Below are 18,184 nucleotides of genomic sequence, written 5' to 3'. Positions count from 1 at the left end.
ATATAAAGGCAGTCTAAATGCATACATAAAGGCAGTCTAAATGCATACATATAGGCAGTCTAAATGCATACATATAGGCAGTCTAAATGCATATATAAAGGCAGTCTAAATGCATACATATAGGCAGTCTAAATGCATACATATAGGCAGAGTCTAAATGCATACATAAAGGCAGAGTCTAAATGCATACATAAAGGCAGTCTAAATGCATACATAAAGGCAGAGTCTAAATGCATACATAAAGGCAGAGTCTAAATGCATACATAAAGGCAGTCTAAATGCATACATATAGGCAGAGTCTAAATGCATACATATAGGCAGTCTAAATGCATACATAAAGGCAGTCTAAATGCATACATATAGGCAGTCTAAATGCACACATAAAGGCAGTCTAAATGCATACATAAAGGCAGTCTAAATGCATACATAAAGGCAGTCTAACTGCATATATAAAGGCAGAGTCTAAATGCATACATAAAGGCAGTCTAAATGCATACATAAAGGCAGTCTAAATGCATACATACAGGCAGTCTAAATGCATACATAAAGGCAGTCTAAATTCATACATATAGGCAGAGTCTAAATGCATACATGAAGGCAGTCTAAATGCATACATAAAGGCAGTCTAAATGCATACATAAAGGCAGAGTCTAAATGCATACATAAAGGCAGTCTAAATGCATACATAAAGGCAGTCTAAATGCATACATATAGGCAGTCTAAATGCACACATAAAGGCAGTCTAAATGCATACATAAAGGCAGTCTAAATGCATACATAAAGGCAGTCTAACTGCATACATAAAGGCAGTCTAAATGCATACATACAGGCAGTCTAAATGCATACATAAAGGCAGTCTAAATTCATACATACAGGCAGTCTAAATGCATACTTTAAGGCAGAGTCTAAATGCATACATATAGGCAGTCTAAATGCGTACATAAAGGCAGAGTCTAAATGCATACATATAGGCAGTCTAAATGCATACATAAAGGCAGAGTCGAAATGCATACATAAAGGCAGAGTCTAAATGCATACATAAAGGCAGTCTAAATGCATATATAAAGGCAGTCTAAATGCATATATAAAGGCAGAGTCTAAATGCATACATAAAGGCAGTCTAAATGCATACATAAAGGCAGTCTAAATGCATATATAAAGGCAGAGTCTAAATGCATACATAAAGGCAGAGTCTAAATGCATACATAAAGGCAGTCTAAATGCATACATAAAGGCAGTCTAAATGCATACATAAAGGCAGTCTAAATGCATACATAAAGGCAGAGTCTAAATGCATACATAAAGGCAGTCTAAATGCATACATATAGGCAGTCTAAATGCATATATAAAGGCAGAGTCTAAATGCATACATAAAGGCAGTCTAAATGCATACATAAAGGCAGTCTAAATGCATATATAAAGGCAGAGTCTAAATGCATACATAAAGGCAGAGTCTAAATGCATACATAAAGGCAGTCTAAATGCATACATAAAGGCAGTCTAAATGCATACATAAAGGCAGTCTAAATGCATACATAAAGGCAGAGTCTAAATGCATACATAAAGGCAGTCTAAATGCATACATATAGGCAGAGTCTAAATGCATACATATAGGCAGTCTAAATGAATACATAAAGGCAGTCTAAATGCATACATATAGGCAGAGTCTAAATGCATACATAAAGGCAGTCTAAATGCATACATATAGGCAGTCTAAATGCATACATATAGGCAGTCTAAATGCATACATATCGGCAGAGTCTAAATGCATACATAAAGGCAGAGTCTAAATGCATACATATAGGCAGTCTAAATGCATACATATAGGCAGTCTAAATGCATACTTAAAGGCAGTCTAAATGCATACATAAAGGCAGAGTCTAAATGCATACATATAGGCAGTCTAAATGCATGCATATAGGCAGAGTCTAAATGCATACATAAAGGCAGAGTCTAAATGCATACATATAGGCAGTCTAAATGCATACATAAAGGCAGAGTCTAAATGCATACATAAAGGCAGTCTAAATGCATACATAAAGGCAGTCTAAATGCATACATATAGGCAGAGTCTAAATGCATACATATAGGCAGTCTAAATGAATACATAAAGGCAGTCTAAATGCATACATTTAGGCAGAGTCTAAATGCATACATAAAGGCAGTCTAAATGCATACATATAGGCAGTCTAAATGCATACATATAGGCAGTCTAAATGCATACATATAGGCAGAGTCTAAATGCATACATAAAGGCAGAGTCTAAATGCATACATATAGGCAGTCTAAATGCATACATATAGGCAGTCTAAATGCATACTTAAAGGCAGTCTAAATGCATACATAAAGGCAAAGTCTAAATGCATACATAACGGCAGTCTAAATGCATACATAAAGGCAGTCTAAATGCATACATAAAGGCAGAGTCTAAATGCATACATATAGGCAGTCTAAATGCATACATAAAGGCAGTCTAAATGCATACATATAGGCAGAGTCTAAATGCATACATAAAGGCAGAGTCTAAATGCATACATAAAGGCAGAGTCTAAATGCATACATATAGGCAGTCTAAATGCATGCATAAAGGCAGTCTAACTGCATACATAAAGGCAGAGTCTAAATGCATACATATAGGCAGTCTAAATGCATGCATAAAGGCAGTCTAACTGCATACATAAAGGCAGAGTCTAAATGCATACATAAAGGCAGAGTCTAAATGCATACATAAAGGCAGGGTCTAAATGCATACATATAGGCAGTATAAATGCATACATAAAGGCAGAGTCTAAATGCATACATAAAGGCAGAGTCTAAATGCATACATAAAGGCAGAGTCTAAATGCATATATAAAGGCAGAGTCTAACTGCATACATAAAGGCAGAGTCTAAATGCATACATATAGGCAGTCTAAATGCATACATAAAGGCAGAGTCTAAATGCATACATAAAGGCAGTCTAAATGCATACATAAAGGCAGTCTAAATGCATACATATAGGCAGTCTAACTGCATACATAAAGGCAGTCTAAATGCATACATATAGGCAGTCTAAATGCATACATAAAGGCAGAGTCTAAATGCATACATATAGGCAGTCTAAATGCATACATAAAGGCAGAGTCTAAATGAATACATATAGGCAGTCTAACTGCATACATAAAGGCAGAGTCTAAATGCATACATAAAGGCAGAGTCTAAATGCATACATATAGGCAGTCTAACTGCATACATAAAGGCAGAGTCTAAATGCATACATAAAGGCAGAGTCTAAATGCATACATATAGGCAGTCTAACTGCATACATAAAGGCAGAGTCTAAATGCATACATAAAGGCAGAGTCTAAATGCATACATATAGGCAGTCTAACTGCATACATAAAGGCAGAGTCTAAATGCATACATATAGGCAGTCTAAATGCATGCATAAAGGCAGTCTAACTGCATATATAAAGGCAGTCTAAATGCATATATAAAGGCAGTCTAAATGCATACATATAGGCAGTCTAACTGCATACATAAAGGCAGTCTAAATGCATACATATAGGCAGTCTAAATGCATACATAAAGGCAGAGTCTAAATGCATACATATAGGCAGTCTAAATGCATACATAAAGGCAGAGTCTAAATGCATACATATAGGCAGTCTAACTGCATACATAAAGGCAGAGTCTAAATGCATACATAAAGGCAGAGTCTAAATGCATATATAAAGGCAGTCTAAATGCATATATAAAGGCAGTCTAAATGCATACATAAAGGCAGTCTAACTGCATACATAAAGGCAGAGTCTAAATGCATACATAAAGGCAGAGTCTAAATGCATATATAAAGGCAGTCTAAATGCATACATAAAGGCAGTCTAAATGCATATATAAAGGCAGTCTAAATGCATACATAAAGGCAGAGTCTAAATGCATACATAAAGGCAGTCTAAATGCATACATAAAGGCAGAGTCTAAATGCATACATAAAGGCAGTCTAAATGCATACATAAAGGCAGAGTCTAAATGCATACATAAAGGCAGAGTCTAAATGCATACATATAGGCAGAGTCTAAATGAAAACATTTTTTAAATAACTGTCATATTTGTAAAAAAATATGTAATGTGTTTTTAATTTGTGGAATGAACAGCTGACTGTGCTGTAGCATGGACTCAAATCCATAACATTTGTGTTGTGATAACCTGTTAATTCATATGCCTTGACACCGTGATATATAGACCTAAAGGCCTTGACACCGTGATATATAGACCTAAAGCCCTTGACACAGTGATATATAGACCTAAAGGCAGAGACACAGTGATATATAGACCTAAAGGCCTTGACACCGTGATATATAGACCTAAAGGCCTTGACACAGTGATATATAGACCTAAAGGCAGAAACACAGTGATATATAGACCTAAAGGCCTTGACACCGTGATATATAGACCTAAAGGCCTTGACACCGTGATATATAGACCTAAAGGCCTTGACACAGTGATATATAGACCTAAAGGCCTTGACACCGTGATATATAGACCTAAAGGCCTTGACACCGTGATATATAGACCTAAAGGCAGAAACACAGTGATATATAGACCTAAAGGCCTTGACACCGTGATATATAGACCTAAAGGCAGAAACACAGTGATATATAGACCTAAAGGCCTTGACACCGTGATATATAGACCTAAAGGCCTTGACACAGTGATATATAGACCTAAAGGCAGAAACACAGTGATATATAGACCTAAAGGCCTTGACACCGTGATATATAGACCTAAAGGCAGAGACACAGTGATATATAGACCTAAAGGCCTTGACACCGTGATATATAGACCTAAAGGCAGAGAAAATAAGAAGACACAGTGGCAGAATAAATTCAACCATGCCTCAGTTTCATCACAAAACTGTAGAGCAACCTCTGTCCCGTGAAGTCCAGAAAGCATATCGCATGTAGAGTAACAGACATGACCTACAGCAAGGTCAAGCAAGTTATTGTTTCCGACGTTTTCACCCCACTAAACAACTATTGATTTAGAACCACAGAGCGTTACCGAAAGTCCCAAAGAAAACAGGAGCTGCCTCCTGTATTTCAGCCCCATTTCAACATCAGCAAATCACCTCTGCTTAGTCTGATACAGTGACAACTAAAAGATACTAAAAAACAATGTGTCCAATCAACGTAAGCTAAATATGATGTGGCTGTCCATGGTTCTGATTTCTGTGTGTGTGTGTGTGTGTGTGTGTGTGTGTGTGTGTGTGTGGTGTGTGTGTGTGTGTGTGTGTGTGTGTGTGTGTGTGTGTGTGTGTGTGTGTGTGTGTGTGTGTGTGTGTGTGTGTGTGTGTGTGTGTGTGTGTGTGTGTGTGTGTGTGTGCCCACAACAGGGGCACAACAATGTATGAATTTATGGTTGGATCAGAATCACCGTTATAATCATTGGCCAGTATGGAGAATTAAGTAAAACCACAAGTCCAAATCCCTATCTCCGTCCATGGCTAATTTAAGAAAGGGCCAATTTTAGCTAGCTGGCTAGCTAGGCACCAGAGGACAACTCATTTTTCTGTCAATGATGCATGCTCTCAATGGGATGCACTCAGACATCATTACAGATAGATAGACTGGGAAACACTCCAACACTCAGACATCATTACAGATAGATAGACTGGGACACACTCCAACACTCAGACATCTTTACTACATCATTCACTAGGGATACTACATCATTCACCAGGGATACTACATCATTCACCAGGGATACTACATCATTCACTAGGGATACTACATCATTCACTATGGATACTACATCATTCACTAGGGATACTACATCATTCACCAGGGATACTACATCATTCACTAGGGATACTACATCATTCACTATGGATACTACATCATTCACTAGGGATACTACATCATTCACCAGGGATACTACATCATTCACCAGGGATACTACATAATTCACCAGGGATACTACATCATTCACCAGGGATACTACATCATTCACCAGGGATACTACATCATTCACCAGGGATACTACATAATTCACTAGGGATACTACATCATTCACCAGGGATACTACATAATTCACTAGGGATACTACATCATTCACTATGGATACTACATCATTCACCAGGGATACTACATCATTCACCAGGGATACTACATCATTCACCAGGGATACTACATCATTCACCAGGGATACTACATCATTCACCAGGGATACTACATCATTCACCAGGGATACTACATCATTCACTAGGGATACTACATCATTCACCAGGGATACTACATCATTCACCAGGGATACTACATCATTCACCAGGGATACTACATAATTCACTAGGGATACTACATCATTCACTAGGGATACTACATCATTCACTAGGGATACTACATCATTCACCAGGGATACTACATCATTCACCAGGGATACTACATAATTCACTAGGGATACTACATCATTCACTAGGGATACTACATCATTCACTAGGGATACTACATCATTCACTAGGGATACTACATCATACAACATCATTCACAAGTGATAAGAAACATAAGAAACAAAGGCTTTTGATATAATCTTGTCTTTACATATACTATAATATATGTGTGAAATTAGTTTTGATTTAGAATGGACCAATATCATGGACCTGTATCGAAACAGGGGGGAAAAATCCATGTCATCTATGCACCTACATAGCAAATGGAGGAGGCTTTACTCTGTGGTCTATTTTCCTGCCAGTCAGGCAGGCTATACTCCTGTTGTAAAGAGAAACAATGGGATTAATAGAATGAAAGTTGAGTGATAAATATAGTAGGACTAGCCCATAGAAAGCTGATCCTCCTCTTTGTAGTAGAGGCCCGTCACTCTGTTTTCTCCCCCAGCTGCACAGCCTATAGAAACGTTGTGCAACATGAGCTCATGAGCTCTCATTACGTTTTTTGATTAGATTTTCAATTACATTTACATTGATGTCAGTGGTTGAGTGTTTGGTAGGCCAGTTGTTTGGTAGGCTACTAATGACCATCAGCAGCATCAGAGCTGGGAGAAGACTAGCTACCGTGACTAAATGTTCTTGTGGAATTTGACTGCCTTCATGACTCGTGACCGCTGGTGTGGCGTTAAGACGGTTACCGCAACAGCCCTAAATACACCCCACTGCTAGGCAACACCCCCCACAATGCAGCAGCACACATTATCAAAAGGGACCACGAATGCAAATATGCATGTAATGCTTATAGAATCAAGGGTGAATAGAACAGGCTTGGAACCTCTAACCCTGGTAATATGACTGGTAAATAGAATGAACAGAACCTCTAACCCTGGTAAATAGAATGAATAGAACCTCTAACCCTGGTAATATGACTGGTAAATAGAATGAATAGAACCTCTAACCCTGGTAAATAGAATGAATAGAACCTCTAACCCTGGTAATATGACTGGTAAATAGAATGACTCGAACCTCTAACCCTGGTAATATGACTGGTAAATAGAATGACTAGAACCTCTAACCCTGGTAATATGACTGGTAAATAGAATGAATAGAACCTGTAACCCTGGTAATATGACTGGTAAATAGAATGAATAGAAGCTCTAACCCTGGTAAATAGAATGAATAGAACCTGTAACCCTGGTAATATGACTGGTAAATAGAATGAATAGAACCTCTAACCCTGGTAATATGACTGGTAAATAGAATGAATAGAACCTCTAACCCTGGTAAATAGAATGAATAGAACCTGTAACCCTGGAAAATATGACTGGTAAATAGAATGAATAGAACCTCTAACCCTGGTAATATGACTGGTAAATAGAATGAATAGAACCTCTAACCCTGGTAAATAGAATTAATAGAACCTCTAATCCTGGTAATATGACTGGTAAATAGAATGAATAGAACCTCTAACCCTGGTAATATGACTGGTAAATAGAATGAATAGAACCTCTAACCCTGGTAAATAGAATGAATAGAACCTCTAACCCTGGTAATATGACTGGTAAATAGAATGAATAGAACCTCTAACCCTGGTAATATGACTGGTAAATAGAATGAATAGAACCTCTAACCCTGGTAATATGACTGGTAAATAGAATGAATAGAACCTCTAACCCTGGTAATATGACTGGTAAATAGAATGAATAGAACCTCTAACCCTGGTAATATGACTGGTAAATAGAATGAATAGAACCTGTAACCCTGATCACATGACTGGTAAATAGAATGAATAGAACCTCTAACCCTGGTAAATAGAATGAATAGAACCTGTAACCCTGGTAATATGACTGGTAAATAGAATGAATAGAACCTGTAACCCTGGTAATATGACTGGTAAATAGAATGAATAGAACCTCTAACCCTGGTAATATAACTGGTAAATAGAATGAATAGAACCTCTAACCCTGGTAATATGACTGGTAAATAGAATGACTAGAACCTCTAACCCTGGTAATATGACTGGTAAATATAATGAATAGAACCTGTAACCCTGATAATATGACTGGTAAATAGAATGAATAGAACCTCTAACCCTGGTAATATGACTGGTAAATAGAATGAATAGAACCTGTAACCCTGATAATATGACTGGTAAATAGAATGAATAGAACCCCTAACCCTGGTAATATGACTGGTAAATATAATTAATAGAACCTCTAACCCTGGTTAATATAATTAATAGAACCTCTAACCTTGGTAACATGACTGGTAAATAGAATGAATAGAACCTCTAACCCTGGTAATATGACTGGTAAATAGAATGAATAGAACCTCTAACCCTGGTAAATAGAATGAATAGAACATATAACCCTGGTAATATGACTGGTAAATAGAATGAATAGAACCTCTAACCCTGGTAAATAGAATGAATAGAACCTGTAACCCTGGTAATATGACTGGTAAATAGAATGAATAGAACCTCTAACCCTGGTAATATGACTGGTAAATAGAATGAATAGAACCTCTAACCCTGGTAAATAGATTTAATAGAACCTCTAACCCTGGTAATATGACTGGTAAATAGAATGAATAGAACCTCTAACCCTGGTAATATGACTGGTAAATAGAATGAATAGAACCTCTAACCCTGGTAAATAGAATGAATAGAACCTCTAACCCTGGTAATATGACTGGTAAATAGAATGAATAGAACCTCTAACCCTGGTAATATGACTGGTAAATAGAATGAATAGAACCTCTAACCCTGGTAATATGACTGGTAAATAGAATGAATATAACCTCTAACCCTGGTAATATGACTGGTAAATAGAATGAATAGAACCTCTAACCCTGGTAATATGACTGGTAAATAGAATGAATAGAACCTGTAACCCTGATAATATGACTGGTAAATAGAATGAATAGAACCTCTAACCCTGGTAAATAGATTTAATAGAACCTCTAACCCTGGTAATATGACTGGTAAATAGAATGAATAGAACCTCTAACCCTGGTAATATGACTGGTAAATAGAATGAATAGAACCTCTAACCCTGGTAAATAGAATGAATAGAACCTGTAACCCTGGTAATATGACTGGTAAATAGAATGAATAGAACCTCTAACCCTGGTAATATGACTGGTAAATAGAATGACTAGAACCTCTAACCCTGGTAATATGACTGGTAAATAGAATGAATAGAACCTGTAACCCTGATAATATGACTGGTAAATAGAATGAATAGAACCCCTAACCCTGGTAATATGACTGGTAAATATAATGAATAGAACCTCTAACCCTGGTAATATGACTGGTAAATAGAAGGAATAGAACCTGTAACCCTGATAATATGACTGGTAAATAGAATGAATAGAACCCCTAACCCTGGTAATATGACTGGTAAATAGAATGAATAGAACCTCTAACCCTGGTAATATGACTGGTAAATAGAATGAATAGAACCTCTAACCCTGGTAAATAGAATGAATAGAACATATAACCCTGGTAATATGACTGGTAAATAGAATGAATAGAACCTCTAACCCTGGTAAATAGAATGAATAGAACATATAACCCTGGTAATATGACTGGTAAATAGAATGAATAGAACCTCTAACCCTGGTAAATAGAATGAATGTGTCTCCTGACCCCTCCTGTCTCAGCCTCCAGTATTTATGCTGCAGTAGTTTATGTGTCGGGGGGCTAGGGTCAGTTTGTTATATCTGGAGTACTTCTCATGTCCTATTTGGTGTCCTGTGTGAATCTAAGTGTGCGTTCTCTAATTCTCTCATTCTCTCTTTCTTTCTCTCTCTCGGAGGACCTGAGCCCTAGGACCATGCCCCAGAAATACCTAACATGATGACTCCTTGCTGTCCCCAGTCCACCTGACCGTGCTGCTGCTCCAGTTTCAACTGTTCTGCCTTATTATTATTCGACCATGCTGGTCATTTATGAACATTTTAACATCTTGGCCATGTTCTGTTACAATCTCTACCCGGCACAGCCAGAAGAGGACTGGCCACCCCACATAGCCTGGTTCCTCTCTAGGTTTCTTCCTAGGTTTTGGCCTTTCTAGGGAGTTTTTCCTAGCCACCGTGCTTCTACACCTGCATTGCTTGCTGTTTGGGGTGTTAGGCTGGGCTTCTGTAAGAAGGGCTATATAAATACATTTGATTTGATTTGATAATATTATGAAAGTGATAATGTTATGAAAGTGATAATGTTATGAAAGATAATGCTACGAAATTGATAATGTTATGAAAGAGATAATATTATGAAGGAGACAATGCTATGAAAGAGATAATGCGATGAACGTGATAATGCTATGTGTCACTAAACACTGAGATTCTTTATCTCTGCATGTCAAAGCTGATGTTGTAAACTCCATATCTAGAGGCTCTATCAGACCCATCTTTACATGATGTTAATGCTCTCCTCAATGTTGTAATGTCTGTCTACATTGTGTATAATAACAGTAACAGTCCTACTTCCCTTCCAACCGTTTGATGTGTGAGGAGCAGATATATGTTCAGCCAATCTCCTTATTCACTGTTCCTTATCTAATCACAGATCTAGTTTGGGAGTGGGAGTTTACTATCATGTTTGGTAGCAGCAGTAACATCAGCTAGAGGCTTGTTTATATGTTGTCTGGGTTCAACTCTGACCCCTCAACTCTGACCCCTCAGATCAGGACACGGCTGGGCCTCCGCCTTATCTCAACGGACCGCTGAAGGGCAGACCCTGTGTGTGTGTGTGTGTGTGTGTGTGTGTGTGTGTGTGTGTGTGTGTGTGTGTGTGTGTGTGTGTGTCTAACAGCAAAGCTGCTTTCGTAATAATCTCTGTGAGTAGAGAGGAGAGGAGGAGACTAGAAAGAAGAGGGAGAGAGGAGGAGGAGGAGGAGAATAGGAAGAAGAGGGAGAGGAGGAGGAGAATAGGAAGAAGAGGGAGAGGAGGAGGAGGAGGAGAATAGGAAGAAGAGGGAGAGGAGGAGGAGAATAGGAAGAAGAGAGAGAGGAGGAGGAGAATAGGAAGAAGAGGGAGAGAGGAGGAGGAGGAGGAGAATAGGAAGAAGAGGGAGAGGAGGAGAATAGGAAGAAGAGGGAGAGGAGGAGGAGAATAGGAAGAAGAGGGAGAGAGGAGGAGGAGGTTGGTTAGAGAGGGGAAAAGTGGAAGAGGAGTAGGAGGATGGTTATAGAGGGGAGAAAAGGAGGAGGAGGAGGGTTAGACAGGGGAGGAAGAGGAGGCCCGGGGCAGATCCAGACAGTGATTATCTTGTTATCTTGTCAGAACATTGTCTGCTGTTATGTGTTATATTACTCCAGAAGTCAGAGGTAACTCACACAACGCTCTGTTGAAGCTCCACACAAACACAGACACAAGACGATCTAATTCAGGCTATTCAGGGAATGGATGGTCTTGAAGAGAAACACTAGGCGCCACACTGCCTCATTCACCCATGCTCTACCAAGGTTTTCCAGCACACAGTGTTGTCCTACTAACAGCCTAATTCACCCATGCTCTACCAAGGTTTTCCAGTACACAGCGTTGTCCTACTAACAGCCTAATTCACCCATGCTCTACCAAGGTTTTCCAGCACACAGCGTTGTCCTACTAACAGCCTAATTCACCCATGCTCTACCAAGGTTTTCCAGTACACAACGTTGTCCTACTAACAGCCTAATTCATGCTCTTAGAGGACGTGCTCCCACATCAATGTGATTTGTACCGCATACAAGGTAAAGTACTGAATTATCCCGACATTATTCCACTACCTTTCCAAGCTTCTTCTTCCTGATTATATGAAAGGAAGCTTAGCTTTTTATATTTACATGACCATTAGGCTTGATCGAGTGAGATGTTTTGTCTTATAGTAATGTAAACTCAGCAAAAGCAGAAATGTCCCTTTTTCAGGACCCTGTCTTTCAAAGATAATTCGAAAACATCAAAATAACTTCACAGATCTTCATTGTAAAGGGTTTAAACACTGTTTCCCATGCTTGTTGAACGAATCATAAACAATTAATGAACACGCACCTGTGGAACGGTCGTTAAGACACTAACAGCTTACAGACGATAGGCAATTAAGGTCACAGTTATAAAAACTTAGGACACTAAAGAGGCCTTTCTACTGACTCTGAAAAACACCAAAATAAAGATGCCCAGGGTCCCTGCTCATCTGCGTGAATGTGCCTTAGGCATGCTTCAAGGAGGCATGAGGACTGCAGATGTGGCTATTAGACTCTATTGGACTCTACTGTAGTCTCTTGGACTCTACTGTATTCTACTGTGTCCAACAGGACACTACTGTAATACTTAACTCTGCTGTGCTACCAAACTGTACTGAACTCTACTGTGTCCTACTGGACTCTACTGTGTCATACTTTACCCCACTGGACTCTACTGTGTCATACTTAACTCTACTTTACTCTACTATACTCTACTGGACCTGACTGTACTTTGTGTCCTACTGGACTCTTCTGGACTCTACTATGTCCAACTTAATTTTACTGAACTCTACTGTGTCCTACTACTATACTGAACTCTACTGTGTCCTACTGTACTCTACTGGGTTCTACTGTGTCCTACTGTACTCTACTGGGCTCTACTGGACTCTAATAAACTCTACTGGGTCCTACTGGACTCTACTGTGTCCTACTTAACTCTACTGATTTCTACTGCATCCTACTGGACTCTACTGAACTCTTATGCGTCCTACTTAGTTTTACTGAACTCTACTGTGTCCTACTGAACTCTATTGAGCTCTACTGTGTCCTACTGGACTCTACTGGACTCTACTGTGTCCTACTGGCCTCTACTGAACTCTACTGCATCCTACTGGCCTCTACTGAACTCTACTGTGTCCTACTGGCCTCTACTGAACTCTACTGCATCCTACTGGACTCTTCTGAACTCTACTGAACCCAATATATAGGCTTCTGTAGGGCTGAACCCAATCTATAGGCTTCTTTAGGGCTGAACCCAAGCTATAGGCTTCTGTAGGGCTGAACCCAAGCTATAGGCTTCTTTAGGGCTGAACCCAAGCGATAGGCTTCTTTAGGGCTGAACCCAAGAAATAGGCTTCTGGAGGGCTGAACCCAAGAAATAGGCTTCTTTAGGGCTAAACCCAAGCTATGGGCTTCTTTAGGGCTGAACCCAAGCTATGGGCTTCTGTCAGGCTGAACCCAAGAAATATGCTTTTCTGTAGGGCTGAACCCAAGATATGGGCTTCTTTAGGGCTGAACCCAAGCTATGGGCTTCTGTAGGGCTGAACCCAAGCTATGGGCTTCTGTAGGGCTGAACATGCAGAGTTGACGTATGAGTTTTAGAATGTTTCAGTATAGCCTATGACTGGGCTTTAGAATGTTTCATTATAGCCTATGACTGGGCTATAGAATGTTTCATTATAGCCTATGACTGGGCTTTAGAATGTTTCATCATAGCCTATGACTGGGCTTTAGAATGTTTCATCATAGCCTATGACTGGGCTTCAGAATGTTTCATTATAGCCTATGACTGGGCTTCAGAATGTTTCATTATAGCCTATGACTGGGCTATAGAATGTTTCATTATAGCCTATGACTGGGCTATAGAATGTTTCATTATAGCCTATGACTGGGCTTCAGAATGTTTCATTATAGCCTATGACTGGGCTATAGAATGTTTCATTATAGCCTATGACTGGGCTATAGAATGTTTCATTATAGCCTATGACTGGGCTTTAGAATGTTTCATCATAGCCTATGACTGGGCTTTAGAATGTTTCATCATAGCCTATGACTGGGCTATAGAATGTTTCATCATAGCCTATGACTGGGCTATAGAATGTTTCATTATAGCCTATGACTGGGCTATAGAATGTTTCATTATAGCCTATGACTGGGCTATAGAATGTTTCATTATAGCCTATGACTGGGCTTCAGAATGTTCCATTATAGTGTATGACTGGGCTATATAATGTTTCATTATAGCCTATGACTGGGCTATAGAATGTTTCATTATAGCCTATGACTGGGCTATAGAATGTTTCATTATAGCCTATAACTGGGCTATAGAATGTTTCATTATAGCCTATGACTGGGCTTTAGAATGTTTCATTATAGCCTATGACTGGGCTTTAGAATGTTTCATTATAGCCTATGACTGGGCTTTAGAATGTTTCATTATAGCCTATGACTGGGCTTTAGAATGTTTCATTATAGCCTATGACTGGGCTTCAGAATGTTTCATTATAGCCTATGACTGGGCTATAGAATGTTTCATTATAGCCTATGACTGGGCTTTAGAATGTTTCATTATAGCCTATGACTGGGCTATAGAATGTTTCATTATGGCCTATGACTGGGCTTTAGAATGTTTCATTATAGCCTATGACTGGGCTTTAGAATGTTTCATCATAGCCTATGACTGGGCTATAGAATGTTTCATTATAGCCTATAACTGGGCTATAGAATGTTTCATTATAGCCTATGACTGGGCTTTAGAATGTTTCATTATAGCCTATGACTGGGCTATAGAATGTTTCATTATAGCCTATGACTGGGCTATAGAATGTTTCATTATAGCCTATGACTGGGCTTCAGAATGTTTCATTATAGCCTATGACTGGGCTATAGAATGTTTCATTATAGCCTATGACTGGGCTATAGAATGTTTCATTATAGCCTATGACTGGGCTTTAGAATGTTTCATTATAGCCTATGACTGGGCTATAGAATGTTTCATTATAGCCTATGACTGGGCTATAGAATGTTTCATTATAGCCTATGACTGGGCTATAGAATGTTTCATTATAGCCTATGACTGGGCTATAGAATGTTTCATTATAGCCTATGACTGGGCTTTAGAATGTTTCATTATAGCCTATGACTGGGCTATAGAATGTTTCATTATAGCCTATGACTGGGCTTTAGAATGTTTCATTATAGCCTATGACTGGGCTATAGAATGTTTCATTATAGCCTATAACTGGGCTTCAGAATGTTTCATTATAGCCTATGACTGGGCTATAGAATGTTTCATTATAGCCTATGACTGGGCTATAGAATGTTTCATTATAGCCTATCACTGGGCTTTTTTCAGTTGTATTTTAAAATGTGTATCATGTTAAATATTAGCCACTATCAGGAGCCACCGTCCGTAATACCCACATGCATTTTATAACTGTCCATTCTGTGTTAGTTTTCTTCAGTTTGTATCTTCCATTTGGCATCATACCATTCCGTTTTCCTTTCTTTCATTACTGGACCATATTAGACTAAGGTTGTGCAATAATTTAGGACATGTAGCCTATTGAAACAGTATGGAACTAAGACCACACCTAGCAGGTTAAACCTGGAGCCTGGTGCACATGACTGGACCGCTGTCATCAAGTGCCATGATTAGTGAGTATCAGGGTAGATTTATAGGACTACTGTTTAACCCCTATTACAGTTCCATGATTAGTGAGGATCAGGACTACTGTTTAACCCCTATTACAGTGCCATGATTAGTGAGGATCAGGGTAGATTTATAGGACTACTGTTTAACCCCTATTACAGTGCCATGATTAGTGAGGATCAGGGTAGATTTATAGGACTATTATAGTGCCATGATTAGTGAGGATCAGGGTAGATTTATAGGACTACTGTTCAACCCCTATTATAGTGCCATGATTAGTGAGGATCAGGGTAGATTTATAGGACTATTATAGTGCCATGATTAGTGAGGATCAGGGTAGATTTATAGGACTACTGTTTAACCCCTATTACAGTTCCATGATTAGTGAGGATCAGGGTAGATTTATAGGACTACTGTTTAACCCCTATTACAGTTCCATGATTAGTGAGGATCGGGGTAGATTTATAGGACTACTGGTCAACCCCTATTACAGTGCCATGATTAGTGAGGATCAGGACTACTGTTTAACCCCTATTACAGTTCCATGATTAGTGAGTATCAGGGTAGATTTATAGGACTACTGGTCAACCCCTATTATAGTGCCATGATTAGTGAGGATCAGGGTAGATTTATAGGACTACTGTTTAACCCCCATTATAGTGCCATGATTAGTGAGGATCAGGGTAGATTTATAGGACTACTGTTCAACCCCTATTATAGTGCCATGATTAGTGAGGATCAGGGTAGATTTATAGGACTATTATAGTGCCATGATTAGTGAGGATCAGGGTAGATTTATAGGACTACTGTTTAACCCCTATTACAGTGCCATGATTAGTGAGGATCAGGGTAGATTTATAGGACTACTGTTTAACCCCTATTACAGTTCCATGATTAGTGAGGATCAGGATAGATTTATAGGACTACTGTTTAACCCCTATTATAGTGCCATGATTAGTGAGGATCAGGGTAGATTTATAGGACTATTATAGTGCCATGATTAGTGAGGATCAGGGTAGATTTATAGGACTACTGTTTAACCCCTATTACAGTTCCATGATTAGTGAGGATCAGGGTAGATTTATAGGACTACTGTTTAACCCCTATTATAGTGCCATGATTAGTGAGGATCAGGGTAGATTTATAGGACTATTATAGTGCCATGATTAGTGAGGATCAGGGTAGATTTATAGGACTATTATAGTGCCATGATTAGTGAGTATCAGGGTAGATTTATAGGACTACTGTTCAACCCCTATTACAGTTCCATGATTAGTGAGGATCAGGGTAGATTTATAGGACTATTATAGTGCCATGATTAGTGAGGATCAGGGTAGATTTATAGGACTATTATAGTGCCATGATTAGTGAGGATCAGGGTAGATTTATAGGACTATTATAGTGCCATGATTAGTGAGGATCAGGGTAGATTTATAGGACTATTATAGTGCCATGATTAGTGAGGATCAGGGTAGATTTATAGGACTATTATAGTGCCATGATTAGTGAGGATCAGGGTAGATTTATAGGACTATTATAGTGCCATGATTAGTGAGTATCAGGGTAGATTTATAGGACTACTGGTCAACCCCTATTACAGTTCCATGATTAGTGAGGATCAGGACTACTGTTTAACCCCTATTACAGTTCCATGATTAGTGAGGATCAGGACTACTGTTTAACCCCTATTACAGTTCCATGATTAGTGAGGATCAGGGTAGATTTATAGGACTACTGGTCAACCCCTATTATAGTGCCATGATTAGTGAGGATCAGGGTAGATTTATAGGACTACTGTTCAACCCCTATTATAGTGCCATGATTAGTGAGGATCAGGGTAGATTTATAGGACTACTGTTTAACCCCTATTACAGTGCCATGATTAGTGAGGATCAGGACTACTGTTTAACCCCTATTACAGTTCCATGATTAGTGAGGATCAGGACTACTGTTTAACCCCTATTACAGTTCCATGATTAGTGAGGATCAGGGTAGATTTATAGGACTATTATAGTGCCATGATTAGTGAGGATCAGGGTAGATTTATAGGACTATTACAGTGCCATGATTAGTGAGGATCGGGGTAGATTTATAGGACTCCTGGTCAACCCCTATTATAGTGCCATGATTAGTGAGGATCAGGGTAGATTTATAGGACTATTACAGTTCCATGATTAGTGAGGATCAGGGTAGATTTATAGGACTCCTGGTCAACCCCTATTACAGTTCCATGATTAGTGAGGATCAGGGTAGATTTATAGGACTACTGTTTAACTGTTCAACCCCTACTATACACTTTTATTCACCTTCCAATATTTTGTGGATTGAATTTGAACATGACAACTCTCAGGATGATTCAAACTGCTGTATTTAACACTCATCAA

At 38.8% G+C, this 18,184-nt stretch overlaps 1 protein-coding gene across 1 annotated transcript in view; it reads right to left on the bottom strand.

The window, feature by feature from the left end:
- The window catches only part of LOC110516397 (neurotrophin-3-like), a 119,692-nt gene that overhangs the window by 81,174 nt on the left and 20,334 nt on the right, over positions 1–18,184 (bottom strand). The window lies entirely within an intron of this gene.

Source organism: Oncorhynchus mykiss, unplaced genomic scaffold, assembly GCF_013265735.2.
Source record: "Oncorhynchus mykiss isolate Arlee unplaced genomic scaffold, USDA_OmykA_1.1 un_scaffold_188, whole genome shotgun sequence".
Lineage (NCBI taxonomy): Eukaryota > Metazoa > Chordata > Actinopteri > Salmoniformes > Salmonidae > Oncorhynchus > Oncorhynchus mykiss.
This window is presented reverse-complemented; position numbering and strand designations above follow the sequence as displayed.